Below are 15,081 nucleotides of genomic sequence, written 5' to 3' on the forward strand. Positions count from 1 at the left end.
AATACACCGGTTCAATGATGTCATGTACAATACACCGGTACAATGATGTTATGTACAATACACCTGTACAATGATGTTGAATGATGTTATGTACAATACAACTATACAATGATGTTGAATGGTTTTATGTACAATGATGTTGAATGATGTTATGTACAATACAACTATGAAATAACGTTATGTACAATAATGCTACGTTAGACTGATTCATTTAAATGTTACTCTAAGCAAATAAGGCCATGAGGTACCACTGCGTTCTGTTTGTAATTACTGCGTGTATTATTAGCAGGTTTATTTGTTTTGATAGATTAAAAAACTGTGGAAATTTTACTATAGACCGATTAACTCAGCCCCGGTGATAAAAAAACTCCAAAATCTCCCTTCGTTTAGAAGCACCACTTCTGATTCCTTCTATATCTTAAAACCATAAAAATCGGCACATCTTTCTACTCATTTGTTCTGCAGCATCTGTCCATTCTCGATATTCCTGTAAGTGGATGTTACATTTATATGTCAGTGTGTCCTTCACCAGATGTTCCTCCGCAGTAATTCCCGCGTTGAATTATGCAGATGCGGCAATAAAGCGAATAATAATACCTCTCAAACCATCCCAGCCACCAGCTGAGGCATGTTTACCGAAACAAACTGAATTACACATTGCGAACAGTAATAACAGCCTAACGCAGTCCGTTAAACTACCGTACTCGATGCATTCGTAATCCTGGACATTCGCCACTTGCAGAAGCAACCCCTCCGCACATTCCGTAATAAACATTTTGACGCACCCTCGTTCATATTCATGAAGATCACAGCTCATTGCCCGAACTAGGTGTTGCTCTTCATTCGTTATGGAACACTCCAGCTTTAACCAACCACCTCCTGTTTAATAAACCACAATCTCAATTAAGACTTGGTCCTCCGGTAAGGTCAGAATTCGTTACTACGGAACTCGCACGCTGTAAACTTTCGCGGTTCTCGCAATTAAAGGAATTTGTCTCCATTTGGGATGAGTCCTCCAATGTCTTCCTCATGGGGGAGGGCCACTGCTCCCGTTTTCTGAATGGGCGAACACAAATTAATAGTTAGCTACCTCTCTCTCTCCATCGAATATTTTTCCCAAAGGAACTTTAATATCTACCTTCTGCTGGGGGAGATGGCAGTGGAAAGCGCACAGACGTCATAAGTGGAGTTGTCATGGTAACGGAATATGTCCGCGGGACATCCGCGAGGGATATAATTACGCTAACACCGACTCGTCACGTCCGCAGTTATATGGAAAGCGATGGGACTTTTTCTCTTGGTGCGATGCTCTCAAAAGGGGTCAGAGGTTAAATGAGAATTTATTTTTTCTAAATTGTATAAGAAAAAACGGTCTTGCAGTACACTCGGCGTGTTCTCATCTTGCGGTTAGAATAAGTAATTCGAAGGTGGTTTATTTGTATGCGATTTTAATTTTATTTTGTAAGGAATATTCTGTGGTTGATTTTGGCTGCTTTATGGATGAAAAACCTCAAGTTTCCAGGATCAAAAACAAACAACGCTTGCCTCAAACAATCCAATTCAGACGCTTTAAAAAAAAGCCATAATTTCTCGCTTCGTTGACGGATTTCGAACTCAGGCCTTTATCCACTCAGTGTGGGTAGGATGGTGATTGTTATCCAACTAGGCTACCCAAGCGGTCTTCCGGTTTCTGTATGCTAACAGAATAGAATAAAAATCAGACGCTATCAAATATGAAGGTTAAACTATCTTTGGCGATGGGGACAAATTGATTATCAGAATGATTTCTCCGCTCCTCCAGTCTCATTCACAGTTCATTCCGAAGCAGTTTTCTGGAGATTTTTGCGATGCATTTATCCAATAAGTACGATGAATTTCGGTTTAAATATCTTGCTCAATAAGTTTCTAGGATCGCGTGCCCCGATGCTACCATCGGCACTTAAATGTTCGTTTCGCTTCTCCCGTTAATCATATCACCTTCATTGTTATGGCGACCGGATGTGCCATGCATGGGATCGTGAGAGACAGGAATTTAATATTTGGCGCGCTGAAAACTGTCACTCAGCCAGACTCGAATGTGCAGCTGTATACAATAATAAGATGAACCAATACAGTTGGAAATGTCAAAAGAAGTCAATGATAATTTCGTACTTAATATGCTGGATTTATAATATAGCAATTAATGGAGGGTTTCTTCCTTTTTCTCCGTTAAAATAAAAAGTAGTCTTAGGAGCAGAAAGTAGATCTCTAGTAAGAGCTTCCCTAAGTACGATTCTTTCCTTTTCTACACTCTTTTGAACGGGCATCTAAGTATCTCGTGCAAAACGGCGGTTATCATCACAATGGCGCTGCAGATAAACTCGTGAGAAAAACTGAAGGGTCATTGACTCAATGGGATTCGTAAGACGGAATTACGCGGTGCTTTTGATGATCTCGGATGCCCATCCTTTCTCTGTCCCTCTACTCATCTTGGTTCTCTCTTCATCCTAATCTATTCTCTCCATCCTCTTCATCCTAATCTATCCTCTCATCCATCCTTTTCTTCATCCTAATTTATCCTCTCTCATCCATCCTTCTCTTCATCCTAATTTATCCTCTCTCATCCATCCTCTTTCGTTCTCTTCCCTGCTCTGTCCATTTACCTTATTTCCATCTTTTGTCTTCACTCTGTCCATCATTTCCTCTCCGTTTATGTTTGCTCTCAATCCTCCATTTTCTTTCCTTTTAAACCCCCTCTCTCTCCCATTAGCTTTCACTAATAGGCCTTCCTTTCTTGATGATTCTTTTTTAACTCGTTACCACTTCTCAAAGTAGGGAACTAACAGAGTGAAATTTTCTTATAGTTAACTTAGATATTTTCTTCGTTTCTATCTCATGGGACAACTACGATGCTGTTGCTACTAGCAACTAGTCATCCGTTGGATTTTAATGAAGTCAGCCTCAAAAAAAGGCCACCATAAAAATCGATTAATCTTCTTTCACTCATAAAAAGAATTGTACGGACTAGTTGACGGGTTGTATTCACGCTGTCTTGATTTCGTTTTGGATAATTCAAGCGAAATAACTCAAAAAATGAAGCGTAATGGGAAATTTCTGAACACGAATATCAACTGACTGACACAATAATTAAACAGCAGAAAAAATGTTTTCATTAATGTCAGATGTCATGAAAGCATACACTTGACGACAAAAAAAAAGTGGCAAAAGCCATGTCACATATGAAGCAAAAACTAGTTTTGAACATACTCAGCCAAGTTACTGGAAATATCACAAAATGTCGTTTATATTAAAAATTTGACAGATTATAAATCGGATGCTGCGACATGTGGAAAAAATAAAGATGCCCAGCTTTAAATATGCAACATGGTGGTAGAAACGAAAGACATTACATGAACTCCACTCCTCGTATGAAACCGACCTCTTCACTCTTCATGAGTTAAATAAATCCCTAAGCAAAATAAATATTCAGGTCTTGAGGGAAACTCTGTAATTCTCAAATTTGCTGAAATATTTCCAGAAATACTTTCATTTATATACAACAAATGTCCTATTGAGGGGATTTTTCGTAATCTCTAGATGGTAGCTTTGATCAAAATTATTCACAAGCTTGACAAAAATAAAGCTGATCCCAAAGCATACTGACCCATCTCTCTTTTTGGCAAACCTTGGAAAATTATTTGAAAGAATGTTAGCACGCAGAATAACAGATTTAATTGAAGTCCAAAACTTAATGTTTCCATTTCAAGAAGGGAAAATTCTGTGAGGATGCCTTGATCTCTTTATTTAACCATATATCAGCTTCCAGTGCTATATATGAATTGGCCATATCCATTGACTTCGAGGGAGCTTACGATTCCCGTTCTGTGGGAGAGCGCTCTCAATTGTCTTGCAAAAGCCAAGTTATCAGAAGCCGTTTTCAAAATAGATTCATCCAAGCAGTCTCTCTCAAGAGGTTATCCACAGGGATCAATACTGGGACCCTCTTCTGGAACAGTTTTTGGACAGTTGGCTTCAACAATCTGCTAATAACTCAAAGAGTTAATAAAGTGGTCAAGTATAAATAAATTACGAATATCTGTCATAAAAACAAAATTCCTAGTTTTAAGGGCAAGCTAGATTACAGAAGACCCCTACCTCAATTAAAACATCTTGACGTAATTTTAGATGAAAGATTAACCTTTCCCTCTCATGTAAATTAGCTTGCCTTGAAGATTAAGAAGTTTTCTGCAGCAATTATCCACATTTCCAATTCGGACTGGGGACTAAATAAGGAGAGTCTCTTACTGTATTATACAGACGTATTCGTTCCAATAACAACATGCTTCGGGAGTCTGATTTCATAGAGCCGTTAATATTAAACTCCGATCCAGGCTTATCTCCATTCAACGGATTATGCTGATTGCTATGCTGCGGGCCTGCAGGACAGGGTCCTCTGCAAGTTCTTGCTGAAGTCTTGCAACTAGACCTGCATATAATCGTCAAAGAACTGTGCAATCATCTAAAGCACGAAGTTCCTGGCGATGTTCTTGGCATCTCGTGTAACCTAACTGCTGACATCAAAAACAAGAAACAGAATTTGGAATAAACTTACCAATCTTTTGTGCACGCAGTTACCTTCCCTCTCAACAGGAACGTTCGCAAATGGTTTTTCTCTCGGCTTAACAACGTCCTATATACTTATTGAGCACGACTCTATCAACTCATGCTACCTCCTCGCCTGAGGCCGATTAACTCAGCCACGTTGTGAAAAAAGCCATAAAAATTCCTCCAGTTTTTTAATGATATATAAAAAATGCTCAAGTTGCACATTCATAAGGAAATAATTAAATACTTGATAAGACTTATTTTAATACAATAATCATTAATTTGTTCTTAAGTCTAGTGTATTTTTTTTTCATATTCTAAAGCTGAACAGAATCTTCCTTCATCTTTAACATGAAGAGAATCACTTAATCCCAATCCTCTTCCACAACTGCTTTCTTCATCAATGCGACGTTAGTGGAGAACACCGGTGCAGAACGGGAATGCATCCATTACAGGGGATATGCCGAGTAAGCTAATTGCAGCCAGTTGAATTTTTTGAGATGGAACTGTAATCGTGGCATTCTAACAAAATTACAGAATAAAAATCGTAGCTGGCCCAAATCCTATTAAGCTAAGGATGTCACTTAACAGTAACTGCATTAGTTACAATTTATCTATGAATAATAAAAGAATAGATCAAAAGCAACAATCTAAACTTTGTTAAAAAAGGATTAAAGATGCCATTTTCAGAGATGAGAAATAATGCTACTAAAAGCCCCCCCCCCTCCCTCCCTCCCTCTGTCTGTCTGTACGTACGTATGTGTCAACTGAGGTATATATTGTCATTAAATATTCTTTTATTTTTATCTTTTTAAATGCTTTCAAACAGCATCGATCCACATTCGGAAGGTTTAGCAAATCGCTTCAGACATCCCCGGAAATCCCTCTCAAATAATATAAAGTAGGTCAAACTATACTCAGCTGACTTGTCTTATAAGCAGTCTATCACTACTTTCTGTTTTCTCCGTATCTTGGCATCCCATTCCTATCTAATTTCCGCTTGTCCCACGAGAGATATTTAATGGATAATGGATGATCAACCGGCTCTTAGTAGGATTGCTAAAGGTTAGTATAAGTTGCCAAAAAAAAGTATAATTCTCTTACATTAAGGTAGGCTTATGGTGAAACTAATAAAATAACTTAATTTCGCTTTCGTTTAGTTTCACTATAAATATCACGGGACGGAAAAGAGAATTTTATTTAGAAAACTGTCATGAATGGCTTAGTGATGAAAATGCAATTTGTATGTTTCTTAAGTTTAATTGCTGTCTTAAATGTGTAATAAATTGACTAATGGCAACGCCTACGTATCATCTATTTGAATTGAGAAATCAGAGGGAAGACAGAGCAGCATGAGAGTATGAGGTTAAGTTTTAAGCATGCAAGTATAATATTCTGTATATTTTTCAAATTAAAATTATTCACTACGTGGAGAGGATTTCTAATCCCACATCCCTTATTAGAGCTATACATTTTTTACCACTAGTTTAAGAAGTACAATGTAAAGCATCACTTCAATGCACAACTAACTTAGTCTAACATTTATTATCATGGTGGTTAATTTTGCAAAATGTTTGATACGAAATAAGTTTTAAAGTAAGGTAAAAAGAGAGCATCTTTGACTTATTTTATTATATATTTCTAATTTATTATTATTTTATAATTTCGTTATTATTGTTGATTATTATTATTATTATTTTTTTATTTTTTATTGGCCAGTGCAACAAAAACCTTCATCTTCCTTGCATTATATGCCTAATACTAATAATATGAACCTGTATACATTCTCAGTTTAGGAGCAAAGCGAATCACACGAACTGGGAGTAAAGTAATAAAATAAGTTGTCACAATTGGTTAGTTTGGAAAAAACCTATTTATCCGGCTTACTGTCCATGGGCGAACATTCGAGCAATATATCTCTGTAGGCGTTCCACATGGTGGTGTCTTATCTGAGCTCTTGTTTACAGTGCTTATCTCCCCACTTGTTGAGTCCAAGCATGATATTTTATGTTATGCTGATCATATGAAGCTCCTCATACCACTGATTTCTCCACGATGATCTTGTGATAACTGCATCAATTAATACAAGTAACACACTCCCGGAAGTTGCACATTACTCCAACCAGTTCGGACTAAAAATAAACCAAGAAAAGTCTGAATTTATAATATTCTTCTTAAACAAAAGCTTCCCTTGTGAGTTCTTTTTTACCCTAAGCTCTGCATCAGTAATAACATGGACAAGCTGCTCAATTCCGATGGATTGCCTAGCAGGATTTACAGCATATTAATGATGTTTATATGCTGCAGTGTTATGGGCATCTGCTACTCCTGGCACAGTTAGGCCACTTTTCCCTGCTGTGTTTTAGCTCTTAAAATAGGCCATAAACCGATTTCTTCCACAATTAAAGAGAAAGAGAACTGCAATGGCCAGTTTGCTACAAATTTACAGACTCCACACGCTGATTAGGGCGAAACGTCTTATGACGACTGTTAAAATGATCCTTGGCAAGATTTCCGCATCATCATCATTCTGGGACTTTTTCTCTTGGAGAGTCCGCTCAGCTTTCCCTCAGAGCGACTACTTCAACTCTGTGTCGACATCTCAGGAGCCTTCACTTGAACCATAGGGCTCTTCCTTTTCAGATGCTCTCACGTGCCCATTCATTGGATGCTGACCTTAATAAGTTTGCTTTGACATGGAATACGGACACCGCAACCTTGATTTGTATATCCCTGTTCCTATCAATTTTAATAGTAATACTATCTGAAATGAAGGAGGCTTACTGACTTATTCAATATTACGATGAGTAGTGATATCAATTTTAAAAGTATATGGTTTCGTAAAATGAAAAATAATTCGTGAGGTGGGGATCTCTCTCTCTCTCTCTCTCCTGCAAATATCTCTCTGCTGAGCATTTATCATCTTAAAATAAATGTGCCATTTGAACTAATATTTCAAGAAACAAAAGGCCCAAAATCCTTTGATTGTTTTTGAAGTACACGCATTATGATGTATGCTTTCTTTCACGCTGGTAATTTCTGAACCGTTTGTGTTTGGAAATGGTAACTCCTAGAGTAACTGAGTTGTTATTTTCTCCAGTGATGAATTACCTTGGATGATTGAAAAGGCTAGAAAATCCTCAGAGAAAGAAAACATTAAATAAATGCTATTTAATGTTTATACCTCTCTCACATATGTTACAATTTGTCTCTTCCCTTCCTTGCTTTTTATGAAATATAGAAGGGTAGTTCACTTCTTTGAAAGTGACAGCACGAACAGACATGAAATGCGGTTAAGCACCAAGAAAAGATCAGTCAAGAAACTTTTTGATCGCACGTCGTATACATGGAGGTCTCTTTTAATTGCAATGAGTGCAGGGAGTTTCAAAAACGTTTTAAAAATTACTCCAATCCAAATTTGTTGTAACCTTAAGATCTACAAAATGTTCTCGACTTTTTATTCTCTAAATATCTTTGCAATCAAACACAATTCGGTTCTAGTCTCTAATACAAGTGACCTCTTTAATACCAGCGCATTTCAGACTCTTGGAACTAAATAATAATAGCCTTAAGCTTAAGCAATTAAGTTTCCATGGGAACATTATTCTATTGAGTAATTAAGGAAGACAGCCAGCAGACCACACAATGAGATAAAGAGAGATAGCAAGTATTTAAGCGCCACTAACAACAGTAAAGTTGCTTCTGGGGAATTCACCTTGAAGACAACTCGATTAAAGGTCGCTTTTAGAAAATAGAAGTTTGGCAATTTTTGTTTTAGAAATGTATAATAAACAAACTATGCAATCTTTGTAAATCCAACCTTAAAAATAAACCATATCGTTATTAGCATGGGCATCAATCTCTCGTTGACCATAAGTTAATACACGTTCTATTGTATTATAGAAAAGGTTCGTTGTTTTTTGATAGATCGCACATTTAGGGAAATGTATTTTAACTACATTAGCTGTCTTTAGCGTGGAGGCCAGAGAGAACTAATTACACCATCAAAATGAGATCTGATAGAGGTATGCATTACTCAGGTGAATTCGCCGAAAGCTACAATCGCCTCATTACCCATACGCAGCATCCTGCTTTGATATCTGATCCTCCTCTTCCCTGCTGATACCACTGCAGTTGAGCGCAGAGAAGCAAGATAAAAATGTCAGCTATAAACCAATTACCTTGTCAAAGTGAAAATAAAATCTCATTTTTGCCTAACATTTTCGCCATAATTATAAACACAGAATCTCGACTGGGTATGCGTCATTGGCGGTTAGTCCTTTGAATAGCTCTTGTCATGGGTCCAATAAATTTTCGTGCCTCGAATTAAGCCTGAACGAAAACCGGAACGTATTTAACACAAAAATTGACTATTCTGTATTTTATCATGGTTGTTTTAATAGTAGGTTAAGAAGTATAAATATGTTGTTTTATTTGAAACTAAATAGTAATCTAAGATTTATTTCAGAAAATAACCGACAGAGGGTTCAATTAAAGCAAAACATGGCAGATTTCAGCAGAATCCGTAGTGGGCAGTCTTGTCATAGATGGGAATAGGTTCCATTGCAATCAAACAGTGAAAACAAAACATTATTGAAGTCCATCATCAATCAATTGATGACTATTAGTAGGATAAAGGCTGAGAACCCTCACGGCTAGTACAGTGGTCAGAATCTGTTCTTACACGCCGTGCAGGAAAGATCTGGATGCTGATAAGTCTACTTTTGTAGTTGGACACCAGTGTAGATCACCATCTGGGTAGGAGTAGCTTTTGCATTAAACTATGCGCTATAACTTTTGAGTAAAAACCCGTGGTACGTCATTTGCAATAGTTTGGAAAGCCTTTCTAAAGCATTGGAACTTGGCGTGTGACAGAGGTTAAGCCTGAGGGGTAACAGAACGGATTTCAATTGTTTTCCGTAAGTTCCGGAACTGCTGAGTGAGCTAGACTACTGGTTGTTGGAAATCATAGGTCTCTCCTTGCTACTTATTGGTTAGGTCACTTTTGTCCTGTGGCGTTTAGTTGTTACTAATCATGGTTCTTTTCTAAGTGCTGTCAATGACGTAGGTACTGATAATCTGCGAAGATGAACCTATGAAATTCATGGGCAGGTTAACTTCACGCATCTGAGTAATTACTTATTGAGGTCAAAAGATCAAATTATCATAGGGCAGGACATTAAAATTGATTGCACCAGAAGCCAAATTGTGTTTCGCTTGTAATCCCATTTAATTCAGTGAAAAATTAAAAACGCAAATCTTTAACAATGGCACCAATCTACACCTATCCACTAATACGATACTGAAAAACTTCAAGTAATTCACGTCAAGCTGACATATAATAAATATGAATAAAAGAAGTCTTTGTTATGTGACTATACTAATATGCCCTCAAAATCTAAACACAAACATTGAGCAAGTTGTCAGTATCCTAATGACTTTATGCCTTTGAAGTTAAGTCACATTAAAGTCGCAGCAGAATTAAAACTCAATCCACTTTCACTTGGAAAGTCCAAACGAAGAAGATTCAATACATCTACGCAAATCATGATAGTCTACTCCAAAGGCACGATTCCCCTCTTAAATGAATATGCTATACCATGCTCGTTGACCTCTTTTTGGGTCTGCACTTGATCCATCATCTTGACCTTTCCTTTTAAAATTTTTCAACATCCAAGTTTTGTGCAAAATCTACAGGAGGATTTCCATGAAATATATTTTTCTCTAATAGATATATATAATTTTCTCTAGAGATATATAACACACGTATTTAGTATCAATGATCAAAATAAAGTATAAAATTACTTGGATGTCGTTTGATTACGTCGTTATAACCAACAACCAAGAGTTCTGCAAATATTCTTCTCTGACAGACAGGAATTTTATTGCCCTTTTAGAGAGAGGAAGAACGGACAGACACGATGCTTAATTGCAGTCTCTGTCATCTTCAGTGGCTGAAGCAGTTAATTGTTTCCACATGAGTAGAAGTAAGTAACCCGGTACGGTAATTAATTGTGCGAACGTCCAGAGGCTCCTAGGTAGTCTTCCTGAACTCGTGGAAGATCAGACAGGGCTTCGTTACATTGAAACTTATTGCTGGAGTTATGTGCTGAAAGAAAACCCAACGCTGCTATATTGGATGTTAGCAACCATTTTTCTTGGCCAACAGTGACAGGAAAAATATCTTGAGGATGGTATCAGCAACATGGAACTGCTGGTTCATACAGTCCTTGGATTCGTGTAGTCTTAATTACTGATATAGTTCATTTAGCATGCTTAGTCTGAGTTACAAATGAGCATCTCTCATATGCTATCAACATCATTACGAGTACGTATGTTCACAATCTTAATGTGTACAAGAAAATGATTTTATCTTATTGTAGTGTGTGTATAAGTCATTTCTGCCAATCTTTGCAGATTCTATATTGATCAGTCAATCTGCCCACACAATTTAAACAACGATTATAATTTTAATTTCGACTAAGAACGAAACAATTCTCTACAAACATTAACCCTACAGCCTCCAAGGAACAAGAAAAAGATCAGAGGATGAAGCGTTCTCATGTAAGGCGAAACAACATTCATCTCTTCTGCGATGTGTAACAGTGGAGGTTAATGATGTTGGCATTTTTTGTCTCTACTAACACCAACCAGGTCCAAGAAAATTTGAGCTCTATTAAGCTTTGCTCTTTTATAGGTGGGGAAGCTGCAGTAAATGTAACCTAGTGCCTTAACGGTTTGTGAAAAAGAAATACAGCAAATGTAAATAAAGTTTAAGAGAGCCATTTTATTACGCACTAAACTTCATTACCGGAAATGAAAACTAGAAATAGCAAAACGTAATTGGAAAACACGCATATTTAAAGCGGTGGATGGTTTAATACTGGAGTTTAGAATATAAGAAATGTTACTACAAGCATCTGTAATAAGAAAATCTCTAGATAATTTCGATTTTCCAAGATACAAAGATACGTTATTCGCATTTCTTTGTATTTTATACTCTTAAAAAAGAAAACTCATCCCAAAAGATTCAGCGTTCGGCTGGTAATCCCAGCTTGATCTAGTCCTCAGTCAACCAAACTCTTCTCTCTATCCACTCAAAAGATTTTTATGCTCGGCTCAGAATCTCATCACATCCTATTATTTCGGATTTTTCCTGCCTCTTACTTGGACTTTGTCCAAATCTAAAAACTCTTATAGACAGGGTGTCCGTCTCCAACAGCAGTTTCATAGGTTATTGATTACTTTTCATGCCGGTACTGAGTAAAGGAATACCAGAATTTAGATATCTATCTAAGGTTATTTTTGAGGAACCAAAAATATTTGTGAGTTTATTGACACGAGCAAATAATCGATCCATTTATAAAACATACTTTAGGGAAAGACGTTCTGCTCATCTCTGGAGTTTATGGGTTTTCGTAACACCGAAATATTATAAATAAATATGAACCCAAAGCAGTATCTTTCCTTATAATATTAAACATTCTCTAATCATCCAATGTAATATCTGTTTCCAGCGAAGTAATGAGGATTTTCAACATTATTCAAGTTTGGTGATGAGAAAGGCCTCGATGCATTCTAATGAGAGAGCGGGGATAAGACAATTTGCATGCATTTCAAAGTACGTGAATTGGTAAACTGATGGCAGTAGTTGATTAGCGTTGCAGAATTAATAAACACAGATGATGCTATGCAAAGCATCTGCTACTGGAGAGACTCAGGAATTTTCGGACTAAAACCCAACTGGTTTTAATAGCGATGGAATTCAACACACTGCCAACGTGATTTACCCATTTGCTAGTATTATCAAACTTTTAGGCAAACAAATTCTAGAATTCCTCTACTCGCATCTAATGAACATTATCTGATGGAGTGTGTTTGTTAGTATTCTTTACAGTGGCTTCTTACATTAAAAGAAAGTCTTGAAATTTGGACTCGCATCATCATTACTTCAAATACATTAACTGCCCCTTCGGGATGTGTTTAAAATAATGGCACGTGAAATGGGAACAGTTACTTTTCCATGAAGAAGACAGTTAAGGGTTGCTGGAGGACTCGAAGTAACTAACAGAATACTTGCCTTGATATAGAACTCCTCAGGCAATTGTGAGTGATTACTAAAACGATTATTGTTATTTTATCAACAGTTATTGTCGATAAATATTAATAACTATTATAAAGAATAATCAGACGCGTATCTGATGGCTTAAGATAAACCTCCCTCACTGGAATTCAGGGACTTACAAGCTTTGAAAAGAATTAATATCGTTTGTCTCAGAAGGAAATGGAAAGATCTGAAATTCGGTCTCAACTAGAAGCCAGTTGCTACGCTGGAGAATGTGGTGATATTTATGAGCGAAATGGTTCTAAAGAATCTTCATAAAATTCTTCACAACCACTTCGGGTGAAGTCAAACGACCCTCCCCAGAGTGAGGTCCGCCATTACTAACGTCAAGTTAACCTTTGGAGTTTGTTACGAAGCAATTTGAGTGCAACCTGGCGCCTTAAGAAGATAAGTTGGATTCTTCAGGTCAACAAGATTTACATAGGTGTCTCGTGGGCCTTTGACTTGAAGCTATTGTTTCGAGTCAAAGGCCCATGAACCCATAATAACTATATATCTGGAAAAATATTAGTCTTTGTGAGGAATTTCAAGCATGGAATTCGGCAAAGGAAATGTATCATGGATCAACACTGGGATGGTTACCTTCCACAGCAACATTGGTAGTCTCTCGGTACCTACAAAAAATTGATTTGGGTTAAGCCTTAGAATACGGTGCTACATCACATGGATCTTTGCGACAAGGAGTGAAGTGCTGGCCTAGCTGCTCCTCCCCGATTCTTACCTCACAGTGATTGGACGATCTATTCCCGTGCTTTAATTCATTTCCCGATTTTCCCCATCTTTGCAGCTGGTTTTAAATTTGGAACAGATCGTCCAATTGACTGCATGGAAGGTCTTCGGGTAGGAGGAGCTAAGGCACTCTTCACTCCTTGTCGCAAAGATCCATGGGATGCAGCAATATATTCTAAAGATTAACCTCGATTTTATTCTCTCTCTGTACAAATATCTCTACAGTTAAGGCTGAAACCAACTCGATGATCTCAACGGCTCGTGGCTTGGCGCACTGAGTAGGGAGGGAACTTAATTTAAAAATTGCTGAATACTAAGCAACGAACTTGGCTCTTGTGTTTTATTCTATGAGGGTCTATAATTATAACAGCAACCTTGGTACGATGGTTTTGGTATTTATACGAACTTTACTGTCACTGGTCAAATTGAATACGAACCTCATTACAGCTTGACCCTGGATTTTCATATATGGAGCAGATGCCATTGCTTGGCAGATGGCGCCTACACATAATAAAACATGAAGGCACTACTCGAAGTAATTAAATACAGCAGGTAATAATAAATAACAAGCTTGGGCAATTCTACAGAATCTATCACTGCAATCTTGGTAATGTCGATAAGAAAGTCGGTCCCAATGATCAACAATCATAACATAGCACCCCAGTCCAAAAGTACATTCTGCGAACACACCGCATGGGTCACCAGGAAGACCCCGAGTTCTATAGAGACATTCACGGTAAATCACTGACTTCAGAATCATCATATTTTGCTTCTTATTACATCCCAGTCAAGTCTAGAATGGAATACATTACGAAGATTGGGATTCTGAACTGCAAAACCTCCAAAGAAACAGCTAGCACAGTTCTGCACCATTTATTAAAATATATTGTCTGGAGTATTGCTGGAAAGACGACGCACAGCTGTATGGAACAGACTATGCTCAGCGTTCTGGAGGGGTCAGCTCTTGGATAGAGACAAAAACTATGCTGAGAATTCTGAAAGGGTCAGCTCTTCGACAGAGACAATGCTCAACTTTCTGGAAGGGTCAGCTCTTGGACAGAGGAAACCCTTCCAGAACGTTCATTTCTTAGACAGGTTAACTAGTAATTTAATTCACCATCCCGGCCGAGGTTATATTTCAAGCTACTTTCAACAAATAATTAAAAACACTCTTAAAACGAATCGAAAATTACAGTGAATAATTTATTCTAATTAACTGAGAGGCACTGTTCCTTTTCAAATAGAGATTTTTTCACTGCAATTTCTATCCTTCCCCCCCTCACCCAATATCCTTCAATCCCATCGTTCGTTTATAGGTGCTCACCTTTAGCACCTTGGAGAACTAATAAGAATATATTGTACACTCCTGAAGACAAGACAGTCATCTCTTAATATTTTAAAAGGTAGCAATTCTATTGATTAAACATGTATGAAATAATACTTTAAATAACCTACCTTTTTAAATACCATTATATTTACAACACTAAAATAAGATAAACTATAATTTTGGAGCTCTTTTACACCCTTTTGAAAATTAAATCAGAGAAGGGTGACAGCTGGAAATCAATACGAGAACCAATCATATTCCTGACTCTCACAGATATTTAGAAAGATGCAAAACTAGAAAGACCAAACAATTTGGA

General features: G+C 37.3%; 1 long non-coding RNA gene across 2 annotated transcripts in view; it reads right to left on the bottom strand.

Moving 5' to 3' along the window:
* LOC150077263 (uncharacterized) overlaps positions 1-15,081 on the bottom strand; it is a 218,924-nt gene that overhangs the window by 165,400 nt on the left and 38,443 nt on the right. The gene's annotated exons all lie outside the window — the stretch shown is intronic.

This window comes from Mastigoproctus giganteus, chromosome 12 (genome assembly GCF_048544385.1).
Source record: "Mastigoproctus giganteus isolate SK-2022 chromosome 12, ASM4854438v1, whole genome shotgun sequence".
NCBI classification, from domain to species: Eukaryota; Metazoa; Arthropoda; class Arachnida; order Uropygi; family Thelyphonidae; genus Mastigoproctus; species Mastigoproctus giganteus.